This window comes from Ambystoma mexicanum, chromosome 7q (assembly GCF_040938575.1).
Source record: "Ambystoma mexicanum isolate Mex_15411 chromosome 7q, UKY_AmexF1_1, whole genome shotgun sequence".
NCBI lineage: Eukaryota > Metazoa > Chordata > Amphibia > Caudata > Ambystomatidae > Ambystoma > Ambystoma mexicanum.
Window position 1 is genome coordinate 721,246,992 of NC_090941.1, and position 12,950 is coordinate 721,259,941.

Sequence of the window (12,950 nt, forward strand, 5' to 3'; positions counted from 1 at the left end):
CATCGCTCTCAGATTCAATTGGAGCCGACCCCGTTCCAAACAGTTCGGCTATCATCAATTTCCATGCCGCGAGGGAGCACATTTCCTCCTCCTCCCCTGCAATACTGGTATCCCGCCACACTGCCGTCTCGGCCTCCGCCCATTTTTGGAGATCCCTCCACCAGACCTCCACTCGTGGCTTATGACACTCCTTCCATCCCATTGCAATCCTACGTTTAGCAAGCACATAAGCCAAATCTTTCAATTTCTCAACATGTCTGAGTTTACGCGCTCTGGGATATCCCCCCAGTAAACAGGCCCAGGCTGAATCCACTTTGAGCGTGATACCCTTCCCTGCCAGTTTCTGCGCCACTTCACCCCAGTAGCCTGCAATTACTGGGCACGCCCAGAACATGTGTATCATGTCTGCATTCTCCTCGTCACACTTGGGGCACGCCTGGCGTCCAACGTCCCGAAATTTGGATATTCTCAAGGGGGTCATGTATGCCCTGTGCGTTACATAAAGCTGTATTTGCTTAAACCTGGCATTCCTCGATACTTTTTTATGATACCCCAAGGCACGCTCCCACAACCCATCTGCCATCGGGGCCCCCATCTCCGTTTCCCATTCCAGTCTCAAGTGCACTAAATCACTCCCAACCTTTGTCATCAACATCTCATACAACCTAGAGACCTCATGCCCGCCCTCCGATGTGTCGTATAGTATCTCCACCGTGGCGTCCGGTTCATCGGCCAAGGTAGTTTCAGGCCACCTACTCCGGATCTCCTGCACTATCCTGTGATATGTCACACATTGACCCCAGTGCAATCCCGACCCTGCCTCTAGTTCCTCGAACTCCATGATGGTCCCATCCTGCCAAATATCTCCCATGGTGACCAACCCCACTGACTCCCAGTATGTCCGGATGATTGCTCTGAGCTGCCCGTCTCCCTTCGCCAGTGCGACCAATGGTAACTGCGGCACACACGGCAAAGGGTTACCCATCATCCGGCAGGCCCGTCTCCACATGTTCCGTCCCAAAACTAGCATTCTAGGCCGTTCTCTCATGCATGCATTAGTCACCCAAATCACCTCTCGCAGATAAAAAGGGGAACAATCCCTCCCAAACAGCCTGTGTTCAGGGGTCTCGTCGTCAGAGAGCCACCTGGACACATATTGCAGCTGCGCTGCCACATAATAGGCCTCAAAGTTCGGCAGTTTAACTCCGCCCTTCTCGTAGAAGTTCTGCAGCTTCCACAGTGCGACTCTGTTACGCGTGCCGTGCCACAGGAATTCCCTGCAAACACTATGTAGCCTCACAAAAAACTTCTTAGGAATCATGTAAGGGATGTTGTTAAAATAATGCAAAAGCCTGGGTAGCACCACCATTTTAAGCATAGCTCCCCGGCCCATCATCGCTAATGGCAATCTTTCCCAGAACCTCATGCATTTCTCGATCTTCCCCACAGCAAGTTCAGTGTTGTGCTTGTGTTCTTCCTCAGTCGTGTGATACACGTCAATTCCCAAGTATCGGAAGGAGCTCGTCGCCCACGGGATCTGCAACACTGGCAACCTCTCCACCGGAGTCCCCACATAGCCACCCAGCGGAAATAGAGTGGATTTCTGGGGGTTTACTGCTATACCGGACAACCAGGCATACCTCCCCATCACCTTTAAGACATACTGCAAATTTTCTTCTGGATATCTTAGGTATAGCAGCATATCATCTGCATACAGGGATATAAGGTGACACTCTCCTCCTACATCGATGCCGACCGGGTCATATTGCTGCCGGAGGTAAATTCAGGATGGAATGGTTGACCATGTCAAATGCAGAGGAAAGGTCAAGGAGGATGAGGACAGAAGGAAGGCTGGAGTCAAGGTTAGCGAGCAGTTCATCACAGGTTTTCAGGGGAGCAGTTTCCATGCATCTAGCTGCTCTGAAGCTCTCAGTGTGGAGAGTGAGCTGGCAGATGGGCAACTTTTCCAGGATTTTGCCCAGGAAAGGAGTGAAAGAGATCGGGTGGTAGTTTGCCAGACAGATAGGATCAGCAGGGTTTTTGAGGAGGGGGTGCACAAGGGAGTGCTTGAGGAGAGAGGGGAAAGATCCAGTGGCAAAAGAGTGATTGCAGAAATCAGCCAAGGCTGGAGCGAGGGTGTCGATGTGGTCCTTGAGGGCCCTGGAGGAGCAGGGGAGCACCTGCTTGGACGACACTTCATAGATAAGACTTGTCTAAAAACCTTGTCAGGTGTTATCAGAGAGAAAGAGGAGAAAGGAGGATGAGAGGGAGAGGTGGCCGCGAGATGTAGAGGGAGAGGAAGAGGAGAGCAAGGACATGATGTCCTGTGTTTTAGTGGTGAAATAAGAAGCCAGAGCTGTACAAATGGCCTGGGAGGGAACAGGAGAGCTGGAGACTGCAGAAGGATTGGCCAGCTCCTTGCCGATTTTAAAGAGTACGGCTGTGTTGCTAGATGCCGCAGAGACGCAGGCTTGGATGTGGGCTCTCTTCTTGGACAGGACTGAGAGTCTGTATTGCCTTTGGCGTAGGCGGTAGGCCAGTTTGTCAGAGGATGCGCCTGAGGCCCTCCACTTCCTCTCAGCCACAATGCACTTGCGTTTCAGGGCGGAGAGGTCGGAATCATACCAAGAGTTGCACTTGGAGGTAGGATTCTCATGACAGGGGCAAGGATGTCTAGAGTGTTGGAGATAGTAAGATGCAGGTTAGAACGGGCTATGTCAGGGTGTGAGTCAGCCGCCGGAGTAGGAGAAGCAGAGAAGGTAGAGTCAAAGGCATCCACTGACACACACTTCATTGGCCGAACGACCGAGAAGGTAGGTGGCAGTGCTGGGGTGGGGGTTTGCCTGGGGGACAGAGAGTTTCAGGTGAGGGGAAAGCAGAAAGTGCTCAGTCCAGGAGAGAGGAGTGTGAGAGGGGGATGTCTGAGGAGCTGAGAACATCCAAAGGTGTGACCGGCAGAGTGTGTCGGACCAGAAGGTAGAATGGAGAGAGAGTGTCGCAGAGGTTGCAGAAGAGCCCAGAGGAGGGATTAGAAGCATCCCAGTGGATGTTGACGTCTGAAAGGAGGAGAAGTTGAGAGCTAGAGGCAAGGAGAGAAGAGGAGAGGTCGGCACACTCAGGGCAATAGAACAACCTGCCCCGGTGGCCTGTAGATGGTGGCCACAGTCAGAGAGAGGCCAGAAGAGATAGAGGGGCTGCAGACTAGGCATTTAAAGGAGGTGTAGGCCTGCATAGGAATGACAGAAGCAGGCACTCACTCTGGAAAGATCAGAGCTACTCTACCTGAGGATCGGTTGGCTCTTGGCTCAGAGAGGATCTTGTAGCCATTGTTAGGCAGAAACCTGTGCATTTTCCCTTGGGGACCACTGCAAAAGATTTAAGACTACAGGTGTTTGGCAGTAAACCCACTTGGTAGCAGTCTGTACCACACAGATTCACCTGGTAGCTGTGGCTGAGCAGTCGGACTTCCCTCAAGAAGAGTTAGGCAGTATATAGAGTATACACAATAGGTACAGGGACACAGTAGCACAAGCAAACACTGACCAGAGCTTTGGTGTAAAAGTATATAATTATTTATTTAAAGACACACTTGTAATTTACACTAGCAAAAAAGAGGTGAGTAAATTCAGCACACAGTCACTATCATATATATACAACCCTAGTTACTTATTAGACAAGTCTTAGTGAGAAACACCACTTATTTTCAGAAAGAGGTGAGCGCTTAACATAAGATGGGACTCTAATAAGTTATAAAAAAGGGAGGGAAAAAGGCAGAGTTGTGGAAGCACACAAGCTTCAATACTTTCACAAGAACCACAGTAAGGCAGGATAGGCAGAGTTCTACTGGAGAGCAAGGAAGTCAATTGCAAGGCCCACTCTTGGAGAGAGCAAGCAGAAGGGGTCCAGGTTCACACAGTGGGGTTATGCCCAAAGAGTCTTGTAGATAGTTCGCACAAAAAGGATGAAATTAAAGTCAGGAAAAGTTAGCTAGGTTGTCCTAGGCTAGCCCAGGTTAGAAAGTCGAGGCTTTACTGTCACCCCAAACGATCTGTCGCAAGGGAAGCCAGGCGGGACACAGTACCTTAAGTGTGAAGGAAGCTCCAGTGGGGGCAGTTGTTCCTGGCAGAGGGTGCAAGTCCGTGTTTCGTCCAGAGGAAGAGGAGGTCTCGCCGTGGAGGAAAGATGAAGGTCGTTGCACTGCCAGGGAAGAAACCAGCCGCAGAGTTCTTCGGTTAAAAGGTACTACCCTTCTCTTCGCGGTAGTGGTAAACCGTGGTATTCCGGTTGCCGGGGTGCTTGACACGGGCAAGGCGGCCACGAGATGCTCCAGGAAGGTGAAAAGAAGGCAAAACTGGTTATCCCCACCAGTCAAAGGAAGAAGACTCTCCGGACTGGAGATCTCCTCTGTCGTCGGGAAAAGTGGTGAGACGATTCAGCAGGGCTCCACCGGTGGTGTCGTCATTGCAGGTCAGCTCAGCTTCTCCCTCCTCGGATTCTTAGGTCCTGTGGCGACTTCTGAAGTTCCAGTCCCCAAAGCCCTGCTTTTATGCAGCACACCCCCATTCACTCAGCCTAGCTGTCAATCAAACATGCTAAGTGGTGAGCCGGCCGCCTCACCACTTGGGCCAATCACACAAGAGTGCGACTTGAGTTACCAAGGTAACTCAGTCCAGGGTGCCTAAACCCCCTCCCACAGCCCCTGTGGTACCCAGACAGAGTGGCACCACTTTTGGAGGCTTCTGTGGAGAAGCCCACCAAAAAGTGGAACAAAGGGCTCGACTTGGGTTGGAGTCACAGAAGAGAACACGAACGCCATTTTAGAATCGAGTTCTGGCAAAAAATACCAACCGGTGAATTAATATTAAATAAATAAACCGGCGTTATGTTCGAGGCTATAAGAATTAAATAATTAAAGTTGGTAGCCTCGAACAATGGGAAAATCCCATAGAGATATATTTGCGGTCGAATATAAAAAGTAGTATCCACTGCCACCAGCCAAAACTCGATCAGGGGGGACGGAGACGTGCCCCCTCGAACAACGGACCCCGGGGCAATCGAATTGCCCCGACCAGTACGTCCAAAATATGATGGTTTGTACTGGTTCTGTTCACAATTTGAGACTAGTAAAGCCAATGGTGACTTTACATGCCCTGGGAGACAGTAGTCAGTCCCAGGTTATGGAGTCTATATTTGGGGGTCGCTACGACACCCCTGGGTTACGGCACAGAGGGTGCTGTGTAACCCATATACCAAAAACACATGAAGCCCTATGGGGTAAAGGACCCCATAGCCCATAAAACACATACAAAGTCAAAGGAACACCTCAAATCATGTCTAAGAGTGGGAGGAAAAGAGTCTCACTCTTAGCAGGAGAAAAAAATAAACCCCAAAAATCCAGCAAAGCTGCTGGGGGACTCACTAGGTTTGGGAAATTAGCCTTTACAGAGAAGTCTCCCTAACAGCCATCAGGGAGGAGAGTGTCAAAACTCATGACAGAGCTGGCCATGAACAACTTCTCGGTGAGAGCGAGGACATCAAAGTCAAGTTCTTCCAGGAGGTGGCAGATGTTAAGAGGATTGTTTGACGGCAGAGCAAGAGTTGAGAGTAGCGATGTGGAGCAGGTTGCCACATTTGAAAGACTTCTGGGGTGGGGTACAGGCTTGATGTACACTCAGCGGAAGTAGTAGAGGGGCCCTAGAGTGGGCAGAGGTGGTAGCAGGAGGTGGTACAGTAGCCCATGAGGAGGCAGAATGTGCCAGAGAGGTGGCGGAAGAAGGACGTGGTGAAGGAGCCAGAGAGGTGGTATAGGAGTAGAGGGAGCAGGAAGGATAAGGCACGGGAGACGCCTATCGAAAAGGAGTAGATTGGGCTGAGGGCCCTGGACGAAGACGGTGCCATTCAGATAGACTAGTGGAAGGAGGCCAAGAGGACCTCCCACCGAGTGCCACCATTAATGGGAGAGGAAGAGATGGGAGAGAGAGCCGAGACCATATGAGGAGTCCATAGGTCTGGTGAGGGAACAACAAAGAGGATTTTGGTGAGAGTCTGCCTGGAGGAAGCACTGATGTAGATATCAGCAATAGGGAAGCCTGAGTTTGAGACCAGGACGTCTCGCATGAACATCTTCCATCCAGATTTATTGAGAGGGATAGGATAGGAGATAGAGTAGGAGGTAGAGAAGAGGGGAGAAATGAAAAGCACCATATAGGGTGCAAGGACGAAAGTAGGAGGAGGAGGAAGCGAAAGAGAGAAGGAGAGATGCACAGCTCTGCGCTGCACAACACAGGATGAGCAGAGGGGGGTCAAACAGGCGGGGGGTCAAACAAAGGTACAATGATCCCCAACTGGGGTTTACACCTAGAGGGTGGCAGGGAGCCCAACCGTCACAGTTCACAGTACAACAGTAGACCCAGATTCGACTTTCGTAAAAGGAGGGAAAAAGACCTAGTTATAAACACAGCATAATGCAAAAAAACACCCAGATTCGACTTTCCTAAAAGGATGGAAAAATGCCTGGTTATAAACACAGGACAATGCAAATGCGACTTTCCCAGGAAAAGTGATGGGTGGCTAAACCAATACAAAGCCATGCAAGCCATTAAAAAAAATACCTTTAGAATTCGCCAAGGTGCTAAAGGATGGAGTGGTAAGTGAAAAAGGGAGAATTTGAGGAGTGGCTAGAGAAAATTAGTGGGGTGCAGTGATTGATGGCACCCTGACCCACCACACCTACCTGGTTGGTAGCAGCAGGTTGACGGCTGCAGGCTTTTTGCTTCCCCGACTGACACCGGCAGATACCACTGGGGCTGTCACAGTGGGAGCTGTGCTTTACCTTGGGTCCTTCACCACAGGGGCTGCCACGGGCAAAGGGGCTGCCCTTGATGCTGGGAATAAATAGGGCTAAGTAGCCAATGAGGAAGTGGTTTGGGCGAGGTGAAAGGAATGCAAGACAAGGTATTTGTTTGCACACTAGATCCAGAAAACCAATGCGGGATGGGCTGGGACAAAGGGAGGGTGAAAGCAAGGGAATAAACACTCAAGTAGGGCGACGTGCGCACAGGGCTGATAAGAGGGAGTTCACAGGCACAACTACATTTTAAACACACACAAGAAAAAACTATTGACAATTAACAAGCACTAGCTGCTTGCAGGCCTTAACATTGATGGAAGTAGCTTGGGCAAAGATTACAGACAGCAAAATAAAAGCTTTTGTCAAAAGGAATTTTAAACTTACTGAGTACCAAAGCACTTTCTGTAGGATATTTGCAGTTTATTCCTAAACTGTGGGAACAGCCTCGATACATCCAGGAATTTCCTAACCCAGGCTTTAGAAGAAATTATCAGAGGATTAAGTTTAATATGGTGGAAGTCAATTGGGCTAGATTGAACATTTTCAGTTCTATGAAAACCTGTCACTTTTGTAGATTAGACTATGTGGAGAGCACAAGAACTCCGATGACAGAATGTAGTTACCTGAGTGTACTTCGAAGGACACATCTGTTGGCTTATGGGATAGGGCGGTCACAATTTTAGATCACATGCTCCGTTTGGCTAGGCACAAGAAAGGAAATGATATTTCTATTGTATACCACTTGACCCAACTTTGGCGGGATATAGATAAACATCTAAACCACATGAGCCAGACAGCACAATGAGATAAGAGGGTGCTTGATTGGCTAATGCCAATATACTCCTAAATCAATGACTTAAAAGTAGGGTGTGACTAATTGTTATTCAACGGTTGTAACATTGGGTTCAGGAGTCATTATATATGGGATAACATGTAGTTGTGTTCTGTGTATAACCACTGCGACATATGGATTTAGTATTATATAGTATATAGTATTAAGTACTGATATTGTTGGATTGTATTGTTTATATTAAGTATTATTGTATATTTATAAAAAGGACATAATGTTATGCCCATTATACTGAATACAACAAAATATGTACTATATATGCTTGAGAATGTACGAGCGGGTAAGAAGTTGGAATTGAGTTTAATTATTTTGGAAGTTGGGGGTTCTGCATTATGGGCTTGGCCCACTGCACCATTGGACAGAACATTATACTTGGCCCCCAGGCCAAATATTGTCAGTCCTCTCCTGAGTGTGACACAGCTGCAAGGCTGAATTTTCATAGACCCCCGCACTTCCCAGAATGTCAAGACGTCTATTCTCTTTTTCTGGACGGTCTATTCTCTTTTCCTGGACGGTTGGAGAAGGATGCAACACCATTATGGAAGAGAGGAAGAGAGACAGCTGCCACCAGCGATAGCAAAGGTATAGGTTGTGAAGCCAGACAAATTATCAGAAGGCAATTGCCTACAGCGCTTCTTGAAAGTTTTGTTTGTAGGAGCAGAGGAGTGCAGTTTGCTACAGATTTTGCAGACTTCTACTAGAATATTATTTTGCTGCAGGATTCCTGACTTGTCCTGGCCTCTAAGCCCCATTATGGCCAGAGGTTGACTTGGAACCAAATGGGCCCTGTAAATATTGGAGTTGCATTCTTTGCAGCGCTTGAAACCAGACGGTTTAGGCCCAGACATTCAGGTGTATGATAGAATTTGAAAATGAATCAAAGAATTGAGCTGTATCCTGAATAGCGTGCCAAGCCGAAGTAGGGGGGGCATAGTGCATCCCTGCAGTACCGTGATCAACGTCACGTCCAGAGTTGAGGAGTAGCCTGGGAGAACACAAGTGAGTCGAGAGACAACGTTGAGCTGCACTACGACCCCAGTTGAAAAGATGTCCGAGCAGTTGATGCTGATGGATATGTATCAAAATGAGGAATCGGTGGGAGAATGCAATCCATTGAAAATATTTTACATAGTAGCCCTGTATTACACCTTGCAAGTCAAACCCCTTTTTAGGCAAAAATCTGTGCAGTTCCCTCTGGGACCACTGCAAAAGATTTAGGACTACAGGTGTTTGGCAGTAAACCCACTTGGTAGCAGTCTGTATCACACAGATTCACTTGGTAGCTGTGGCTGAGCAGTCAGAGTTCCCTCAAGAAGAGTTAGGCAGTATACAGAGTATTCAGAATAGGTGAAGAGCACACAATAGAACATGTAAACACTGACCAGGGATTCGTGTAAAAGAGATATAATTATTTATTTAAAACCACATCTAAAAAAACACACAGGAACTAATAGTAAGCAATTCAAAAACACGGTCACTAAAAGATATACACTCCCTTAAAAGAATATTAGACAAGTCTTAAGTAAAGCCCCACTTATTTTCAGACAGCGGTGAGCGCTTAACGTAGATGGCACTCTAATAGTTCGTTTTAAAAATGGAGAGAAAAGCAGAGAACAAGTTGAAACAGATCCCAACACTTTTACCAGAACATAACAAGAGAGGAAGGCAAAGTAAAACCGTGAAGTTAGAGTTCAAGAGGCCGGATCCACTTTCAGGGGATCCCAATGAAATGTGTCCAAGGTCACACGGTTGCAGTGCACAAAAGTCTTGTAAAGGTTCAAAAAGGAGTTGGACCAAAGAAAGGGACCAGTTAGAGGGTCAAGGCGGCCAGCCCAGACCAGAAGGTTAAGGAGTTATTATTACCTTGTTGCAATCTTTAGAAAGGGAGGCCTGGCGGACACGGTCCCTTAAAGTGGTGAGAATGCTCCAGCGGGGGCAGTGGTTCCTGGCAGTGGGTGCAAGTCAGTGCTTCGTCTGGGGGAAGAGAGGATCTCGTCGTGGAGGAAGACAGGGGCCCGTTGCACTGCAAGGGAAGAAACCAGCCGCGGAGTGTCTCAGGTACAAGGAGCGGTCCGTGGGTTCGCAGTTCAGTGGTGAGTGGTTATCCTGCCGCCCGGATGCTTGGCACAGGCAGTTCGACCACAAACCGGTCTGAGGTGACAAGAAAGTAGGTAAAAACTGGTTGTGCCCACCAGTCAGGGGAAGAAGACTCTCCATCCGGGAGATCTTCTCTGTCGTCAGGAAGTGGCGAGTCGGTTTCGCAGGGCTCCACCGGTGGTGTCGTCGTGGTAGGTCGGCTCAGCTTCTCCCTCGTCGGATTCTCAGGTCCTGTGGCGACTTCTGAAGTTCCAGTCCCCAAAGCCCTGCTTTTATGCAGAAAAAACCCCATTCACTCAGCCTAGCTGTCACTCAAACATGCTAGGCTGGCCGGCTCACCACTTGGGCCAATCACACAAGAGTGCGACTTGAGTTACCAAGGTAACTCAGTCCAGGGTGCCTAAACCCCTCCAACACACCCTCTGGTACCCAGACAGAGTGGCACCACTTTTGGAGGCTTCTGTGGAGAAGCCCGCCAAAAAGTGGAACAAAGGGCTCGACTTGGGTTGGAGTCACAGAAGAGAACACAAACGCCATTTTAGAATAGAGTCTTGGCAAAAAATACCAACCAGAGAATTAATATTAATTAAATAAACTGGCGGTATGTTCGAGGCTATGAGAATTAAATAATTAAAGTTGGTAGCCTCGAACAATGGGAAAATCCCATAGGAAAATATTCGCGGTCGAATATAAAAAGTAGTTTCCACTGCCACCAGCCAAAACTCGATCAGGGGGGACGGAGACGTGCCCCCTCGACTAACAGACCCCGGGGAAATCGAATTGCCCCGACCAGTGTGTCCACAATATGATGGTTTGTACTGGTTTCTGTTAATAATTTGGGACTAGCAAAGCCAATGGTGACTTTACATGCCCTGGGAGACAGTAGTCAGTTCCAGGGTATGGAGTCTATGGTGGGGTGTCACTATGACACCCCTGTGTTACTGCACGGAGGGTGCTGTGTAACACACATAGTAAAAACACATGAGACCCTATGGAGTAAAGGACCCCATAGCCCATAAAACACATTCACAGTCAAATGAATACCATAAATCATGTCCAAGAGTGGGAGGAAAAGAGTCTCACTCTTGGCAGGAGAAAAAAAACAAACTCCAGAAATCCAGCAAAGCTGCTGGGGGACTTACTAGGTTAGGAAATTCAGCTTAAAGAGAGAATTCTCCCCAACACTCGCCCCCCCAGACTAAGGGACAGGAGGATTTAATCCACTCCTGGATGAACCTCATACCTCTAGTCGATGACATACATCCTAGAGAGTCCATCAGCATTTTGATGGTGACACCCATACCTGTGCTCAATGGTGAAATCAAATCCTTGAAGGCAGATTGACCATCTCAATAGTTTTGGATTTTCCCCTTTCATTTGCATTAACCATCTCAAGGGTTGGTGGTCAGTCTGAATGACAAAAGTAGAACCATACAAGTATGGCCTAAACTTCTTCAGTGCCCACACAATAGCAAAGCATTCTCTTTCGATTGTTGCCCACCTTGTCTCAGGATCCTTCAGCTTTCGGCTGATGAAGCAAATGGGGTGCTCCCTTCCTTTCCCATCCAGTTGACTGAGGACTGCACCTATTCCTACATTTGAAGCATCTGTTTGCACAATGAAAGTTTGGTGATAGTCAGGATCTCTAAGTACTGGGGCTTGGCAAAGAGCCTTCTTCAGGGTTTCAAAGGCCTGATTGCATTCCTCATTCCATCTAACCTTTTTAGGGACTTTAGGAGAGGAGATGACTCAGAAGCTATGGACCCATAGTTCTTAATGAAATTCCTGTAATACCCAGTTAGACCTAAGAAGGCTCTCACCTGGGTCTGAGTAGTAGGTGTTGTCCAATTTTGCACAGCTTCAGTCTTACTGGGCAAAGGCCTTATTTCTTCACCTCCTACCTCATGTCCAAGGTAGACCACTTTACTCTGTCCAATCTGGCATTTACTTGCCTTTATGGTCAGATTGGCCTTTCCAAGAGCCTGCAAAACATATCTCAGGTGGTCCATGTGTTCCTCCCAGGATTTGCTGAACACTGCTATGTCATCCAAGTATGCCATGCAGAAGTCCTCCATCCCATTCAGAACCTGGTTTACCATCCTTTGAAACGTAGCAGGTGCATTTTTCAATCCAAAAGGCATAACCTTAAACTGGTATAAGCCAACCGGGGTAGAAAATGCAGTTTTCTCCTTGGCATGGTCTGTCAGGGCTATTTGCCAATAGCCTGACGTCAAGTCAAATGTGCTGAGGAACTTGGCTGCACCAAGTCTATCCACCAACTCATCTGTCCTTGGCAAAGGGTGGGCATCAGTCTTAGTGACTGCATTAAGAGCTCTGTAATCCACACAGAATCTAAGTTCTTTTGATCCTGCCTTTGGTACTAACACAACTGGGCTAGACCATGGACTAGTAGAGGGCTCTATTACCCCGAGATCAAGCATCTTGTTGACCTCACCTTTGATGTGGGTTCTTACATTTTCTGACATTCGATATCCTCTGCTTTTGACTGGCAGACAGTCACCAGTGAGTATGTCATGCTGTCCCCAAGGGGTCAAGCCTGGTGAAAGTGAGAACAGAGAGGCAAACTGATTCAACATAGATTTGCACTCTTCCTGTTGCTCAGGTGTCGGATTTGAAGAGAGATTTACTCCTTCAATTTTTTCGTCTAAAGGTAAGCCTCTGAGGAGATCAGGAAGAGCTTCACTCTCTTCTTCTTCCTTTGATGATGCTAGAAGCAAAGCTCCTACATCAGGTCTGGAGACATAAGCTTTTAGTCTGTTGGTGTGGAAGACTGTTGGAGCCTCCTTGGGGTTACCCAAGTCCACCAGATAGTTGACCTCTCCAAGTTTACCCACAACTTTGAAGGGTCCCATCCATTTGTCTTGCAAGGCCCTCTGCCTTGTTGGAATCATAACGAGAACTAGCTGGTCTTGAGTAAACTCACCCATGTTAGCCTTTTGGTCATGCCAGTGCTTGACCAATGCTTGTCCAGCTTTCAAGTTATCACTTGCTTCTGCCATCATTTGTGACATTCTCCTTCGGAGACCTATCATATAGTCAGTCACTCTGACTGGCTTGGAGGAAGGAGCACTCTCCAGCCCCTCCTTGATCAGGGCCAATGGACCTCTGACCGGATGACCATAAAGAAGTTCA